The sequence below is a fragment of the Malus domestica genome, chromosome 07 (assembly GCF_042453785.1).
Source record: "Malus domestica chromosome 07, GDT2T_hap1".
Classification (NCBI taxonomy): Eukaryota; Viridiplantae; Streptophyta; class Magnoliopsida; order Rosales; family Rosaceae; genus Malus; species Malus domestica.
In genome coordinates, this window is record NC_091667.1 from 22,830,216 (window position 1) to 22,848,873 (window position 18,658).

The following is an 18,658-nucleotide window of genomic DNA, read 5'->3' on the forward strand; positions in this document are numbered from 1 at the left end:
ACTACGAGACTAAATTTCACGTCACATTGGTAACTTTAATTCTTAAACCTTCAAACCCAAAACTCCATAGAGATAATTCATGGTACTAGAGTTCTTCAATTTGAGTCGGTAATACGTAGACGTCATATATTATTCCTGCATAGGGATTACTTTGATCATCCAACTCATAACTCTCAATTCCTTTCATAATATTCATTAAGCTGCCTAGATACTTGTGGTAAAAGAAAGTATATAAAGCTCTTAACTCAAATGATTACTTTCTCTAGTCCTGTGTACTTGTACATATCAATCTCTACAAATCAAAGAGAGAATAAGTACTATGCATGATAACCCTATGTTTTGTATTCCAATTATAAAGCATACCAATTAAACTACTGAAATAAGATCATCCAACTCCAAAACTTCAATGGCTTTACTACATGTCAAGCCAATAAAAATTCTCTAATAGTCTTATTTTCACCACTTATAGTTCATATACCTAACTAACAGTAAGAACCTCTTCAATTTGTTCCCATTATTTCCTTTGGTTCAGTAGTAAGTCTTAACTCCACTTTTCCTTCAACTCATTTCTTTTTCTTCTCTTTGAATTCTAACCACAAGACAACTTCAACACAATTCTCATTCCAGTAACTACATCCCAATGAAGTAGTAGTCCACGTCCAAATTTAAGTAGGCCAATCTCTTATTCAATCCTAAGAAAGTCCGAGTCCCTAAATTATGGCACTCCCACCTTCCCTTTCTTTATTGTCTTTCACTCTTTCTTTATACATCTATCACCAAGAGTGTATACTTGTGGTTTTCATTCTCTTTTAAAATCCTTAGCTCCTCAATTCTTTTTCTTCTTAAAATTAACAGAAGCCTATCCTCTAAAAATTACTCTCTTTCCGTACGGATGATATTATAATACAGTTGCATCGCTTTTCGATCTTAATTTGATTCCCAAAACTCGCCATATCTTCATCAAACTAGCTGACAGACAACCAAAGTTCATCCTGTTAGATTAAACTCATCAAAATATAAGTTAAGAGATTAAGCTCATGAACCACAAATTTATATAAGTATTAAAATCACAATTTAATAAACACAATGACAAACTAACCCGTAAAAGCAGCAGAAGAAGAAGCCAAAGTAGACTTCTAAACAGTGCACCTTCTCCTCTCTTGCAAAACCAAAAGTACTCAAACTAACAATAGGTCTTAGTTCAATATTGAGCATATGTTTTGTGAGAGCAGTGGCTTATGTTTTTATACTAAACATAGATTGCCCTATTACAATCCTACAAGGAATACAAGACCAAATCCTTGTATAAGTATGAGTTCTATTCTCGAGCCAACAGTAGAGTTTCAATCCAAACCAAAGTTGAATTAACTCTTATAAACACATTAAGACCTCTTTGTACCAATCTAAAATAACAATGATTATTACTAAACTGTAAGAATCACACTCATACTCTAACATTCTCCCACTTGAGTATGATTCACAACAGTAAATAATCATCTCAAATTCAATATAAAGGTGATCACATAAGTCATTCTTCAACCACACTAGTACATAGACACAACCAGCTTACATAAACCAAAACAATGAATTTATAATTGCCTTTGCAACACAATATACAAATTTAACTTACAAATCACAATGTCTAGTTTATGTTCATAGCAATGTATCTAAGCTCAAAAGTAAACCAAGACGTCTACTCCCACTCATATAGCCACCAAATCTTTTGGATAACAAAAGCTTAACCTCACATACAACTTACCTATGCATTTTAAAGTATTGAACTTAAGAATCTTTTCTGTTACATCGCAAAATTAACTCAAAAGTCACAACATACTTAATTTGCACTTTGTAATTATGTGAACCAATATAGCAAAAACCAAACCAATTTGCTCCCACTTATCTAGGCTATACTTAACACAAACAAGTTAAGTATAAGTTAATATCAACTATATTAACTAATAGTCATTGCAATACACTGAATGTCTTATCAATGTGATCAATTGCCGCAACAAATATGCAAACAAATTCCATATCACATTCATCAAATTTGTATTTACAACAATGTGATTTTACTTGACCAGAACAAACACATAAATTGATTTGCTCCCACTATATCAAGTTAAGTTTAGTTCCAGCAAATAGCACTAAACTTCTCATTACTTAAACAAATTAAGTAACATAAATAATTACCAATTGCTTCAATAAAACCATAATCTGGTTTTCAAGCATCCAAATGAATTATAATGGCCGGCCTAAATAACCTTATGCTTACATTCGAATATATGATTCTCCCACTTAAGCATAATCAGAATGTACTGCACAGCCAATAAAGAAATCGGAGATATGAACCAATTGATTCCCAATTCCTTACCAATTGCATAATCTCAGTTTAGTCAAATACATCTAAACCATTATGCAAGCAGTCTATGTATCAAAAGATAGTCACTATCCATTCGGAAAAACTTATCTCACATAAACCCAAAATCACTAGTTTCAACAATGATCAAAATCAGAATAGCAAGCACAATATTTTTGCATTCAATTTGATCCTAACTAGTTCAATATCTAGTTCAATATCCATCGAGCAAGATCGACCAAATTTTGATAATGTCTGGATATATATCACAACAACATGTCTTGATTAAAACGAGATAATCAAGACCACTATTTCTTCTGGAGAACTCGAAGTTCATCTTCCTCCCTATTTGTGATTTCAACCAAAATATAATAGCGGAAGCATGCATCATGAAATCACAAATATACATATACAATAAGCATGCATCGATATATACATGATAAGATTAGTCGACAATAATCCAAATTAAAAATATTCATGCCTTTAATTCATTGTCAACACCATCATCAATTATATACAGATTCGTAAGCAAGTCCTTGAAGAAAATAACGATAGCCACATATCATTAATCTTATGAATTTCCAATAAGATGACAAAATAATTATTTGCTTTCCGATTCATAATAGAATATATATTTTGTAAATGGCTAAAAGTTTATTGTCACAAGACTCATTATAGGCAGTCAATAAAACATCTACCTTATATATTCATATGTTCATATATTTTCTTGTATGCATGCATGCATCAATATGCAGAGAAACTTATGCAAGTTCCATTTGATATATATAAAAATGCATGCCCATAATTACAACGTCTATGCACGAATGCTATCTCCATATATATACAGATTTCATTCAAATATGCTATTATGTATAAATCACAAAGCAATTGGCATCCACTTTATATATGCATTTATTTTTGTCGCTTTATAATACCTCCTGACTTGCATATGATATGCAGTCAAATCCATTCCAACCCAAACTTGATATAAATCAAACCAATTGAAAATCAGGAATTGACACTAAGATGTGCATGTGTAGCTCCCCGCAATTTAAATGCATCGAGATTCATACATGAAAAAATGCATACACATTGACTCTTTAATGAAAAATAAAAGAGTATATCTAGACATACACTAATTTATTTATGCAACAAAGGATGATTCCAGACATCTCACATAAATCACAAGTTGGCATCTATAGGGATTTCGAGTTTAATCATGCCTTCACAATATATATAAATAAACAAGCATACTCGAAATAGCAAAAGCCCTAATTCATTATGCTCCAACTCATCGAACTATAATCACGCATATAGGAGAACAATTAATCATGCATGAAACAGTGAACTGAGTTACCTGAATGCATCATTGGACCCGTGTTCGTCAACCTGATTGCAATTCCTCGGTTCCAAATCAACGAAACAAATTATCCATAAATGCTCGAGACCCATCCATGCGGATTGCCATCACTCCCAATTCCCATGGACCTCATACCATTGCAGATTATCGAAGTAAATCGCCATTGTTACAGATGCGCCGAACCAAAATCATCGCCAAAGCGATGGCCAGAATCCCATCGACACAAATTCACATAAAAAGACAAACCATGAACATTAAAATCTCTTAGACAAACAAAACTTTTAATGTCGTCAAACCAAGATTTCATCTTTCTTTTATCTTACTAATATTTGGTCTGTACAAGGCATATTTTATGCACATCTTTATAATCAGATTCATTAATTCAAAACGATAAGACCCACAAAAAGCCACGGATTATTGATTACAACAATAATAGCATATGTACTCACATTCCATAACCACCCAATGAATCCTTGATTAATTCTTATAAAAATTCAACATGGAATCCAACGCACAGCAGAAAAATTAATAACTGTACAAGCTTTAATAGATTAATTCTATCAAATTGAGTTCAACATGTAGCCATTATTCGTTTGGCATCTACATGCCAAAGTTACAAGACCGTATGCGGCAAACATGATATTCATTACAAGAAACTCAATTCAAAGTCCAAAATTTCTCACAAACTAAGCTTGAACCCTGCTAATTTACCGTCACATATTTTGCACTTTTAATTTAATACTTTCAATTTGAATTCAAGAGCAAAAATCTTAGGCTCTGATACCACATGTTAGATTAAACTCATCAAAATATAAGTTAAGAGATTAAGCTCATGAACCACAAATTTATATAAGTATTAAAATCACAATTTAATAAACACAATGACAAACTAACCCGTAAAAGCAGCAGAAGAAGAAGCCAAAGTAGACTTCTAAACAGTGCACCTTCTCCTCTCTTGCAAAACCAAAAGTACTCAAACTAACAATAGGTCTTAGTTCAATATTGAGCATATGTTTTGTGAGAGCAGTGGCTTATGTTTTTATACTAAACATAGATTGCCCTATTACAATCCTACAAGGAATACAAGACCAAATCCTTGTATAAGTATGAGTTCTATTCTCGAGCCAACAGTAGAGTTTCAATCCAAACCAAAGTTGAATTAACTCTTATAAACACATTAAGACCTCTTTGTACCAATCTAAAATAACAATGATTATTACTAAACTGTAAGAATCACACTCATACTCTAATACATCCCTCATCTTAGAGCATCTTTCATCATTTCTACTATTTATTCAATCCTAATTATCATTATACAAAGTCTCAACAACATATTTATACATTTCTTTTGAATTCTTCAACATTGAAACATGTAGAATACCTTTTGCATCAATATAGGTACTCTTAAATTCTTATGACCAGTATATAAATACCCAAATCCTCATATTGAAGCACTAATTCTCTTTCATAATTATGATTCTGTATATAACAAAAATTTTGCAAGTGATTCTCTAAAATCGTGAACCAACACTAAGTTCAAGCCTAACTCCTAGAGTTCATATTAGTTATATAATAATTCATAATTCAATTGCAAAATTACAAATCCAAAGTGATCATAATTCTTTGTATCATCTTAGGAATAAATCTGGCAATTTGTTTAGTAATACTCACTGCATATATAATCATATGTGCTAATTCTCCAATGAAAACACTTTAGTATCTTACAATCCGTCAACAGACTACTAGCTTTATATCTATCCCAAAAGTAATTCATAGACCTATTCAAACCTAAGTTTCCTTCATAATTACTTGCTCTTACATCAAAGTATACAAGTAACAAAATCCAAGTGTTTGTAGCATCTTAATCTCTAATATACTCATTCCAACATTGCACGAAACTAACTTATTATAAAATCTTTTTGCATAAAATCCTTCTTACTTGTCCACTAGTCAAAATCAAGACAACACGATAAATTACAAAGCTCTATGTAGCATCAAATTCTCGTCTCATTCAATTCTTAACTCTAAGATCGTTTCTAATCCCTCAACTAACTGACAAATTTTCTCGAGAAATTCATTTTATAGAATTTACTTGAACACTTTCTGTTTCTTTCACCGTTAAGAGTCAAATGAGTTGAGTACGCACTGACTTCTTCAGTTTTTTTCATTACAGTCACCAAGCTTAAAAAAAGAAATGATAGATGTCTTATCTCTCTCTAAATGGAAAAATCATTACAACCACATACTCAGTTTATTTCTTACTTCTTCCAGACTAAGGATGACCACTTTCCACTTACTGAAGTCTACATTTCAAGTTATGTCGTCCTTTAGCTACTCCTGAACCACTTTCAACTGAGAAATTCATCTTAAAGTTATATGCATGCATTGCTTAACTTCCATCCTATTCATTTTTGGATCAAACTTAATTTCGTTTGTCAAAAGATCCACATATGAATTCAATTGTCAAGATCATGTGCAAAAATTGACTCCACATTCAAGCCTATTTCATACACTCTACATATCACCAAAGACCAACAAAACCTTTACTTCCAAAAATCTATCTCACATACACTTCTAAATTCAAACTTATCTGGCTTATACTAATCTTCTCCCATAGTTCTTATACAAGGATGTCTAATACCTATGCTCTGATACCATTCTGTCACGCCACGGACACGGGCTCGGTAATAAAAACTCAAACCCGAATCCGAAATGTGAGTCAAAAGCTCAATAAATAAAAGGAAATAGAAACGGGTTAGAAAATAAATTCCTCTTATTAAAATAATTCATTATTCTTAAACAAATCTAGAATTCCTTACAACCTACAAGAAATAGATGAATAAACATTCTATTCTCACATCTAATCCGATCTCATCTTGCCTACCTTATTGAATGTCTAGTTCGTAAACCTGCACAACAATAGAGGGATGAGCTTTAACAGGTCAGTAGGGACATAACCTTATCATAGTAAATTGACAATATTAAATTAAGTGTCATGAAATCATATAGCCAAATATCAAATTATTATTGATAACAATGCATGAATATAGTGCAACCTCTTCAGCTACCCCTGTTAATTTATATAATAAAACACACTGACCTGCACGTCTCATACCATGCATTTTACCACTGCAGTGGTGATTCGAATGTTCTATTATAGAAACTAACCCCCATACGATATCCCAAATTCATAAACCCCTTTTACTAGTCATCTTATCTAATTCATTGATCTCCATCCCAAATCACCCACATCAACAATTGTCTCGTCGATATCTTATTCTAATGTGCACACCGGGCTCGTTTGGAACTGGTTTCACAATGAATAAATTCAACTACACAAAAGATCCTTTCCAACTACCCTCATTTCCCGAATTCCAATCTCAACACTGAAGTTCCAACCACATCTCAAAATCAAACTATCGGGCCCTATGATCTCTTTGAGGGATTTAAGGTGAAATCAAAGTTCATATTTACAAATATATGATAGCTATGGTGCCTCAAGTTTACGAACTATTTGCATAGTACAGCTAGAAGTCTGTAACACTTGACATGTGGTAAGCATCCATGCATTTTAGCTTATTCGACAGTCAGTGTTCAGTGAACCTATTCAATAGACAAACACTTGTATATCCATCACGTGTCCAACACGCGTAGCACGAGACAATGCTAATCTTAATGGGATATACAGCAGCCTTTCCATATAGTCAATGGCCAGTTGACTTTCCAAATGGTAAGGAACTTAGTTTAAAGACTAAGTGACTCTGGAATACAAGTCTCCTTTGGTATAGAGGATTGAAATGACATTAAATTTCAAGTAAGTATATATATATACATACACACACTAAAGGAAGCAATAAAAAAGGGGTGTGATATCCACACACCTATTTTTACTTCTCCCACACCTTCTTGGTTTTTGGCCTTCGGATCGGATGAATTGAAGAAGATTAATAGATAGAAATTAACAAGGGTGTGCGAGAAGTAAAAAATAGTGTGTGGATAGCACACCCCTAAAAAAATTGTGTTCAACTTCAAAGTAGAAGATGAATTACTCATGAAACTAATCCATTTTCAATCTCTCTCAATATTGTAGGATTAGAAATGTTTCCTTCCTTTCTAATCCATTTCCTTCACGTTTCATTCCCTTCTAATCCATTTCCTTCATGTTTAATTTTTGTGGGCTTCGTCCTGTGTGGTTGGGTGTGTAATTACTGGTGTTGGACTTTGGATAATTAAGTTTTCTGTATTAATTGTCTTTGGACTTTTTGTACTCTAGTTTCTATGTGATGAAACTCCCTTGACAATGAAAAAAAAATAAAGGAAATGAGAAAGCGACCAGTTCTTTTTGTATATCATGTTATCGACAATAATCAGCAATCACTGTATTGGTGACGCCTTCTTAACCTATGGCTTCGCACCAGCTGATGCTCTACGTGAATAAATACTTCATTAGCTTACGCAAATTTTCATGAAAAATACTAATTATTCTGGTTTAATTAGTTAAGTTAATTAATTGGACACATAGTTGACGTGAATTGAACAAAATACATGTCTGTTTCACACTTGCCAACGAAATTTGATTAGCCTCCCGATCCTTGATTGATTTCAAGCATAACATTAGGGTAGTAATCTCGAGGTCAATAACCCTATTACGTTGCTAAAATTATGGCAAATTGAAAGGTCTAGGTCAACTATATGAAAGCACATACGTTGCATGGAAAACAATGTTTAAACAAGTGACAAAAGTTGGATTTAATTTTAACAGCAGTTAAGTAGCAGTATGAGAGAGTAGTCAAATTTCTATTAACTTATGCAAGAAATCTTGATAATTTAATACGGGACATTCACTTCACATTCTTACATCACAATCCCGTTCGACTCTATTTATGAATAGTTAAGTTAGCTTAATTCATCGTATTAAAAATATGTGCGGTATGAAAGGTCTATCCACAAGCTAAAAGAGATAAGTTACCAAATGACAAGAATAATGATATGTGAACAATATACTATGTTTCACCGAATAAATAAAACGTTAAATGTGCAGTTGATAATCCAACAATATTTTTTTATAAAAATAAATGAAGATAAAACCGAGCTAGGTAACACTTGGATTGACGGGTGCAGATCAACATGGTGACTAAGTCGAATATTTGAGGCTTTTTAGCCAAAATGGTTTCTGAGATTTGCATAACACATCACTTTAGTCCCTGAGATTGAAAATCAATAGAAATCGTCCCTGAGATTGTCCACCATCCATTATTTTGGTCCTTCCGTTAAAAACTCCATTAAGTGTCCCAGAGCTCTTGGCCGGAAGTTTGGGCAATTTTCAAAGCTTCGTAATTCAATTGTTTCTAAACCAAATTCGACCCATAATATATCAAAATGAAGATAGGAAAGTGTAGAACAAGATTATACATATTTGGAAGCCCAATGGCTGCCCGAGATGGCCGGAAAATAGCCTGAAACGTGACTGGTCCGCGGAAAAACTGGAATACTCGCCGGAAAGTGGGTAAATTTTAAACGTTCATAACTTCTTCAATACTGAACGAAATCAAGTTATTCAAAAACGAAAATCATACTTCTTAACGAGACAAAGAGAATGGTACCTTTATTGATGGCTAATTCACCATGGTTTGGCCGGAAAACGGCTCGAAAGTGGCTACATTGAGTATTCTATTTTCCGGCCAAAATATAGTGAGTTAGCCATCGAGAAATGTACCATTCTCTTCATCTCGTCAAGAAGTATTATTTTTCTTTTAGAATCACTCAGTTTCATTGAGTATTAAAGAAATTACGAATGTTTAAAGTTTACCCAGTTTCCGGCGAGTTTTCCAATTTTCTCGCGGACCAGTCACCTTTTAGGCTATTTTCTGACCATATCTGGCAACCATTGGGCTTCCATATAGGTATAATCTTATTTTACACTTTCCTATCTTCATTTTGATATATTATGGGTCGAATTTGGTTAAGAATGATTGAGTTACAAAGCTTTGAAAATGACCCAAACTTCTGGCCAAGAGCTCCAGAATACTTAACAGAGTTTTTAATGAAATGACCAAAATAATGGATGGTGGACAATCTCTATTGATTTTCAATCTCAAAGACCAAAGTGATGTGTTATGCAAATCTCAATGACCATTTTGACTAAAAAGCCAATATTTGATTATTGTTTCCAAATAAGTTGGAACATTGACATTTTAAGGGGTTTGGAGAGTTCTGTGTCCAGCCACCAATGATGGGCCCATTCCACATCATGATGGACATGCTTGTTTGGACAAAAGTGAACCCTGATGTAGATCAAGCTGTATACCTCCATTAGAGGCTGGAGGATTTGTTCAATAGTATGATCAAAAGCAGATCTTATTCATCACGAAATGCATTTTTCAGGTAGAAAAATTTTCAGGCCAGGGAGAGACATTGTTTGCTCATAACAGGTAAAAGCTTGCTGCTTGTGGTCAAAATCGAAGAAGGTCTGGTACTCTATGTAATCATGTACTCATCTTGCCTATTTTTTTATAGGCTGCTCTTTGGTTATATGTACAGTTGAGACTGAATCTAATGCTGGTGAAGTAAGAGACCTTGCATGCGTATGATTATAAAGAGTTATGTTTGGGTTAAAACTTGAACTTTGGGCTCCAGAAGGAGTTGGCCCAAAAGGAGATCTAGAAGGGGAAAAAGCCCGAAGCCCAGCCAAAGCCCAGAAGGCAGGAGAGGCCATTTTCTGACTAGGTGCAGGCCATTTGAACCACTTGCTCACCTGCCTAGAGACCAAGTGGTGTAGACCAGCCAGCTAATCAGCTCAAAAGTACTTTACAGTGGCAGTACAAGTAAAAAGCTAATGAGTCACTATTCTTCAAGCTGCATTAGGGATTAATGCTACAGGAGGCTAAGCCAAAGTGTCTATAAAAGAAGAAAGAGAAATCAAAGATAAAGACACTCAATCAAACAAATAAATACAAGCACAAACTCTGCTCAAACAAGATTTGCCTTCAACGAAGTTGTAGTCAGCCCAAGCCTTTATCCCTTTTGGGATCAACCTTCACCAAAAGCCTTTGTAATAGCTCTGCTACCTTGTCTAAATCTTGTTGTAGTATCGATTTCCTTATGTAAACTCATCTCCCTATCCCTCTTTCTAAGCTTTCAAACCCCTTGATAAATCACAAAGATAGGAAGTTGCAAGACGATCAGCCTTGCCCGACAAGGTGAAACCTTGCCCGACCCTCTTTGGTTTTGTTTTTTCATTCATTAGTCTAGCAATATGTTGTATACTTTCAGTTGTATCTAAGTTATTTCTAGCAAGTTGGTGATTAAAAGATTCATCAGTTCTTAAATCCGATTGAAATGTGTCTTCACGGTTTAAATCAGATCTAAGTTCTAAGCCCTCGTGCATGTAAGATTGATCATTCAAAAGTCCTTGGTCTCAAGGCATAAAAAAGAACTTTATGTGGACTTAACCCATCCATGACAGTCCTTGATAAACAAGAAGTCCGAAGTTACTTGGGGTGCAAGTAATCAACCTATCCTTTAGTTTTATTTCTGTTATATTATGATTATCATAGAACGTTTGAGTATAGAAAGAGTTCTGATGGGAAGCCTCAAGGCCTATATCTAAGGCCCTACAAAGGCACCTATTTGGATTCATTCTGCTTTTCGGGCTCGGGTAATTAGAAGCATAATAGTTATAACACTTCTACAATCAATGAAACAAACATTATATGTTCGAGTACTGGGTTAGTTATTGACTGAGAGCCTCAAGGCCTACACCTAAGGCCCCACAAAGGCACCTATCATAACTAACACGGCCTCTCGGGTATATATACAACTAAAACTCAACATCTGTTTTACATCTGACATGCTAAAAATGGTAGTGGCACGCCTGAGCACCTAAAAGTTAATCTTGATTGTGAGCCTCAAGGCCTACACCTAAGGCCCCACAAAGGCACATTTCAAAGTTAACTCTGTCCTTCTCTTTCAGCCTTGCCCGACAAGCCCTGCCCAACAGGTTTTACCCAACAAGCCCGCCAGTAAGTAGAAGCCCGACAAAGCATCAATTGGCACCAACCTCTCGGGGAGCTGTGTGCTCGTCAGCTAGGAAACATCTCCAACGGAAATTCTAGCCACGAACATAGTTTTGGCACGCCCGGTGGGATATCATCTGTTTTGATCTTGCATGTCAAAGAGGAAAAGCCATAAAACTTGCAGACAGAATACAAAGGACGATTCCTCTCAACCGTTGCTACAAATGACAGATTAATAAGGAAATCCTTCTTCCCCATCAGGACAGGTGGTCCTGGAAAGCCCAACTTCATCCAGAAAGTTTGAAAGGAAAGGAACTAATGAAGAATTACAGGCTACTATGATACAAGTATTAAGGAGCATGGAACAAATCTCTTTGGAAACTAAGAGGGAAGTAAGTAGAATGTGTACCTTAACAGGGAATCTACAGAGAAGATATCTGAAGTTTTCCACTCTAAAAGGTGCTCAGGAAAGTGGGATGAGCCAGGTTACCATCAGAAGTGAACCAATTATTCCCCTATTTCCACTATTAGAAGAAGAAAAGGATAGGGGAAAAAAGAAGGTAGTTATTGAAGGAAGTCAACCCGTAATAGAACCAGTTCTGGAGAAAGAATTTCCTAGCTTCCCATTATGATCATTTAATAATAGGAAGCAGAGCGAGCAAGAGAAAACGAAGTATGGGATGCCCATAACAACATGAGAGTCCAGCGGAAAGGAAAGTTCCACAACTTCAGATAAACCCCCTCCTTATAGGCCACCCCCATTGACTAATAAGGGAGGAGGAGCCAACTGGAGGAAGCCTGAGTCAAAGAAAGAAGCAGTCGCGGGCAATGACCGAAGCCCGAAGAACGAGTCTGCTATTCTCTTACAGAATAATAATACAGCTACTCAACAACTGAGGGAGGAATTGGCTGAATTAAGGAGGACGGTGGCTTATAATGCTCAACCACGAGCTCGTCCAGTATTCAGGGTTACTTATCAAAAGCCTTATCCTAAGTACATTAATGAGCAAAACCCGTTTCCTCTCAACTTCAAAATGCCTGCATTCCTAACATTTACTGGTGAAGATGGTAGTGTGTCCTCCAGATACCACATTTTCAAATTTTCCAATCATTGTGTGGCATATGAAGACAACCCGAATTACAAGTTAAGGTTGTTTAGGAATTCATTGGCAGGACTAGCATCTCAGTGGTATTCTCTATTACCCCCTAACTCTATTGCCAACTGGGGGCAGATAGAGATGGCCTTCTATGAACAGTTTTACAGAATAGAACCAGAAATGACTATTAATGATCTGGTTGAAATCAAACAATACGAACATGAGTCCACATAGGATTTCATGATGAGGTTCAGGAAAACAAGGATGAGATGCCAATTCCCTGTCAACCAAGCACATCTCATATCAATCGCCCAAATGGCTCTGAGGTTACCTTTGAGGAAGAGGTTCTATGATACGCAATTCAATGAGTTGCAAGAATTGGTAATTGCTGCAACGAAGTATGAACGGCTGCTGCTAGAAGAGCAACAAGTGAAGTACACTTCCAAGGCTCCTCATTTTCACAAAAACAAAGCTGCGATTCATTGTGTGGAGGTAGAAGAAACAGGGTTAGAGCATGAAGATGGCCATGATAGGGAGGACATTGATGTATGTGCCGCTAAAATGACTACGCATTTCAAACCACTGACGGTGAAAGGGTTAGTTCAACCCATCAAAGATCAGAAAATTATGATGAACGACGAAGGATTCGTCCCTATGAAACCTCCAAAGTACCCGAGTTATTGGTTCGATTTGGCCAAAGCACCTAAGATCTATGAAGAACTGGTGCGGGCAAGAGTAATTTTGCCCGACAGTACTAAAAAGATGCCCAAGCCAGAAGAGTTAAGGGGGAAGAAGTATTGTAAGTTACACTATACCTTCAACCGTTCCATAACCAATTGTGTCCAGTTCAGAGATTGGATACAAGACCTTATAGTGAAGGGAAAACTGTTGCTTGACAAACCCCAAGCTAGTATGATGGTTGATACAAATCCTTTCCCGGAGGCCCCTATCAATACGATCAATCTAATTTAGGTAGGGAAGCCGGGGTCATCATTTGTTGCCAGAAAAGAGGGAGACAGATTCCCTGTTGACCCAATACCCCTATGTTAATAATAGTGGTACCAGAAGAAGGACCAAGTGATCATGATCAGGTCCCAAAATCTGTATTAATGGGGGAAGCAGAAAAGAAAGTAAAGAGGGGGCAGGGAGTTGCCCGAAGTAAATTCAGATAGTACTAAGAGCAGAGCAAACAAGAGGCAAAACACATGTTCATTCTGATAAGAAAAGGGTTACAAGTAATCCTAGTTTAATAATTTTACATCTTCACTCAGGGTGATTATTCGAGAATGATATGTCTGCATGATTGCAAAAATCCTACTAGGTTCGGCCAAAACAGTATGGCTATTTACAAGTTAGAACCTAGTATGCTCTAACTTCGAGTTTGACTTCTTCACTTCTTTGATTTGGTTTTTGAGGGTGCCAAGGAGGTTTGCTTGCTCAACTTTAAGAGCAACTAGTTGTTCCTCCAGCTTTTGGATTTCAGAAGTAACCACTCCGATCCTTTCTTTTGTCAGTAAGCCTTCATCCATCAACCGTTCAACCTGAGCAGAGGTGCTTGATTCTTGCACCTTAAAACATCTTACCTGATTGGCTTGTCTATCAGCTCTCTAATGTTGCTCCCTAAGACCCTCAAATTCTCAAAGAAAGAGAGAAAGGAATCATGCTGGGTTTTTGACAACTGACCGGCTTTGAAAAGCTCAATCGTAACCTTTTCTAGGTCACAAAGAGCCTTGAGGCTGAAGGAAGTTGAGAAGTCCTTCCTTGCCCATTCTTGGAAAACTCGTTGTTGCTCTGGAAAGCCGGAATATGCTGAAGAATGCTTTGAAGATTTCAATCTCGTCTCAAGTTGCCCGAATTCTTCAAAAAGTTCAGGCAAGTTGGCAGTTGTTGAAAATAAAGATGAAGCCAGAGGAGTTCCCACTCCAGTTTCTTCTAATGAAGTGGTAACCACTGATGGGGTAATTTCTATCTTCCCGGTCTTCTCAATTCCAGGATAGGGAATCCCTGCACTTCCAAAAGTTAAATAAGGCCGGGGGAGCTTTGTCTTACGAACCAAGCGAGGAGGAGAAGCTTCTTTCAAAACTTGCTGCAAAGACCAAAGAATACCAGATTAAGGCAAGAATACAGTTTGAAGTAAAGGGAAGCTTTGAGAAGAAAAATATACCTGACTGAACCCTGGGGCTTCATAAGGAAGGGTACCAACTCCTGATTGAGGGGAAGACTCTCTACCACCGATAGGGGAAGAAAAAGCTGCGCATGAACCTTCACCAATGCCCTAGAAGTATCCAGGGATAGCAACAATTATTAGTAAGCAGATTGTAAGAGGAAAACAGGAAGAAAATACCTCCATACTTGAGTTTGACCCCGAGAAGAAAGAGGTTCATCGATGGTAACTGTCGGGCAAGCAAACACCTGTAAAATTGCAGCCTTTGAGGTCATAGGAATCTCAGGGACTACGGGTTTGTCACGTGTTACCACTGACGGTTGGGGTGGTTTATATATTGGAGAAGGCTGTAAGAAATATGAATAGAAGTCAATATGGAAACAATGCACATAAAGTCAATGTAAGGACAGTTACTCACCGAATTACTGTCCTTATCCACAAAATGCAACATGACTCCTGTGGATGGATTGAATTGAGTAGATGGAATTGCCTCCAGGGCAGAAGGAGAAATCGAAGACTTCGAAGGAGAACCTTGACTAAGCAAGGGGGCAGATACCCCAGCCTGGATGAAGAAAGTGGAAGAGGAAAGTTCAGGCATTAGTTCCAGAAGCTATAAAGTTACCCAAGATTTAAGAATGAAGGAGATGCACATCTGAATGAATAGCCTGGGGAAGAGAAATGCTTGTTTTTCGGGCAAGTGGCGAGGAGGCCTCGGGCGGAAAGAGTTTTTCCTCTCTTGCAGCTTGACTCAAGTAATCATGCTAAGAGTTTTGTGAAAGCTAGGAAGATTATGTAGATAAAAACATAAACCATACCTTAAGTTCTTGGAGGGTGATATTTCGCAATTCTTCAGCCTTTTTGTGCATTTCAGCTCCTAATGGATCCTCCTTAGAAGCAATGGTTGGTTTCTTAGATGCTTGAGGTCCTATTTTCAAGGAAAACAAGGGCAATTAGATAAAGAAGAAGAATGGCAATCTGATAAAGAAGAACAAAAACTTACTTGAAGACTTTTGCTTCTTTCTTGCCTCAAAGATTGGAACAGACAAGACTGAAGGCTTGGAAGTTTGGATGGTTCTTGCTCTTTTGCTCTTTCTGGTGGGAATTGATCATTTAGGTTTGGGTGGGGATGCAGGTTCAGATTCTGAGGTCTCCACCACCACTGTTTTCCTTCGCTTAGGTGCTTTGACGATTGCTTCAGGTACTTCTTCAGCTTCTGAATCTCCAAAAGATTTTGAAACATCTTCACCTTCTCCAGCTTCTCGTCTTTTAGCCTCTACTACGGCTCCATGAAGAACTGCTGCATCAGCTGAGTCATCCTCGGACTCAATGGGTGCCGTTTCAACATCTACTTGGGCTGCAGGATCAAGCAAAGTAAGATTTAAAGGACTTCAGAAGGAAGACAAAGTCAAGTAAAAAAGAAGAATACTTATCAAAAGTAACTGGTTCTTCTGTTGGATCATTTCCTTCCAGTTTTCAAGTTCGCCCGAACTGGGGTATGACTTGAGGGAAAGTTGGCTAAAGAGACAGTCATGAGTTTCCCGCAAATCTCTTCCATATTTCTTGGTCCATTTGCCTTCCCATCAGGTAGAAAAGAGTGGAGTACATTCAAAGTTAAGAATTATGGATTTACGGGTAGCCTGATTCAGAACTTCAAGACTACGTCGGGCAGCTCAGAAAGTCACCTCTGAAGGAGATGATAGTCAAAAGGAAGTGCCACAATGGACAGAATAAAAAAACGGAATGAGAATGGCTTGTATAAAGTCTAATTGCCTGCTGCAAAAATTAGGGTGATATACCTCCAACCCTTGATCATATCGGTTACCCCGAACTCCCCAGGCCATGTCTCTTAGCTGAATGCAACTAATGAATTTCTCCCTGCAAGAGGAAGTGGCATCTTCCCCGGGAACGTCTTGAAAGGCTTGATCAGAGAACCAAGGGTATCTCCTTAAAACTGACGCGCCCCATTCCAAGTATGATCAGGTTCTGCAGACCTTGAAGAAGTAGAAGCAGGCAAAAGTGGAATGATCTATAGGAGCAGCTTCAGCTAAGATTCGAGCAGGGGCTACACCTTCTGGGAACTCTAAATTAGCAGCCCGAAACTCTGGGAAATACCATTGAAGCCATGTTTGGATCATCCATATGGGTCCATTCAGGTTGGTTTCAAATGGCTCGCCCTGAGTCATTTCAAAAAGAAGATGGTAAAGATGAGAAAGAAGGAATGGACCCGTGGCTACATCATCAAAATTATGAAGAGCTTCTACCAAGGGGATCCATTCAACCTTCACTCTTTTAGATTTATTGGGGAAGACATGTTTGTTGAGCCAGTATAAGAGGAAATACATGTGCTCTTGAACTTTATCAACATGAGAATAATCTGCTCCAAAATTCTCCTTTACAAAAGGGATGAATCCCTTGAAGGAGGTCCCGTAACTCTTGAAGGTTGCATAATTATATTCCAAGGAAAGGAAAGAGGCGGATGAACCTGAGCTTTCAGCAATTGAAAGGGGAGCCCAGTCTTGAGTAACGTCCACTATCCTGCCCGATGGCCTTAGCCCGAAGACCTGGGCCATGTCAAGAACAGTCTAAGACATGGGACCCATACGAAAATCAAAAGTGTTTGTGCCCGAATTCCAGAAAAGAAGAGAAGAAGCAAGCAGTTCGGGCTTGAGAATAATGGCAGTTTTTTAGAGCATTATCAATTCATAAATGCCGTTATTCATCAATTTCTTCTTAAAAGTTGGCTCTAGTGCATCGATCCACTGAGCCCAAGCCGGATCGTTTATCAAAGGAAAGCCTCGACGATATGACGACCACTTGGATGAAGAAATGCCCAACTTAGCCAAAAAGGGATTTGGGGAAAACCAGTTCTCCCGAGACATATTGTTCTCTATCACTGCAGGGACCCGAGAAATCCATGCAGGACCCAACGATTATGCCCCATGCACTTCAAAGAAAAGCTTAGAATACAAACCTGCCCGAGGGCGATGCAGTCCGTTGAGTAAATGGTGCAAAGTGGCGATGCCTTCGCCAGATTCATAGGATAGTTGGATTTGGCTGGATCCTGAAGCCATTTGATGAAGTTTGGAAGAGGAACGACAAAGAAGACGACAAGGGTAGAAAATATCGGGCAAAGAGCAAAAGAGAGTTTGAAAGATTTAGAGAAGTAAAACGTCTGGGAAGTTAGGAAATTTTCAATTGCAGAGGGATTTCGTGCTAAGAAAGCAGAGGATTCGTGGGTTAGTGGAATGATCGCAGGAAAGTGACGATTATCTTTAGAAAGTGTGCAAATCCGGAGAGAAAGAGACGTGGGTATAATGGGGAGCTTTTCAATCAATATTGGTGCCTGGAATTCCATTTTGAATATTAATTGAAGGGGGCACTATTTGGGTTAAAACTTGAATTTTGGGCTCAAGAAGGAGTTGGCCCAAAAGGAGATCTAGAAGGGGAAAAAGCCCGAAGCCCAGCCAAAGCCCAGAAGGCAGGAGAGGCCTTTTTCTGACTACGTGCAGGCCATTTGAACCACTTGCTCACCTGCTTAGAGACCAAGTGGTGTAGACCAGCCAGCTAATCAGCCCAAAAGTACTTTACAGTGGCAGTACAAGTAAAAAGCTGATGAGTCACTACCCTTCAAGCTGCATTAGGGCAAGATTAATGCTACAGGAGGCT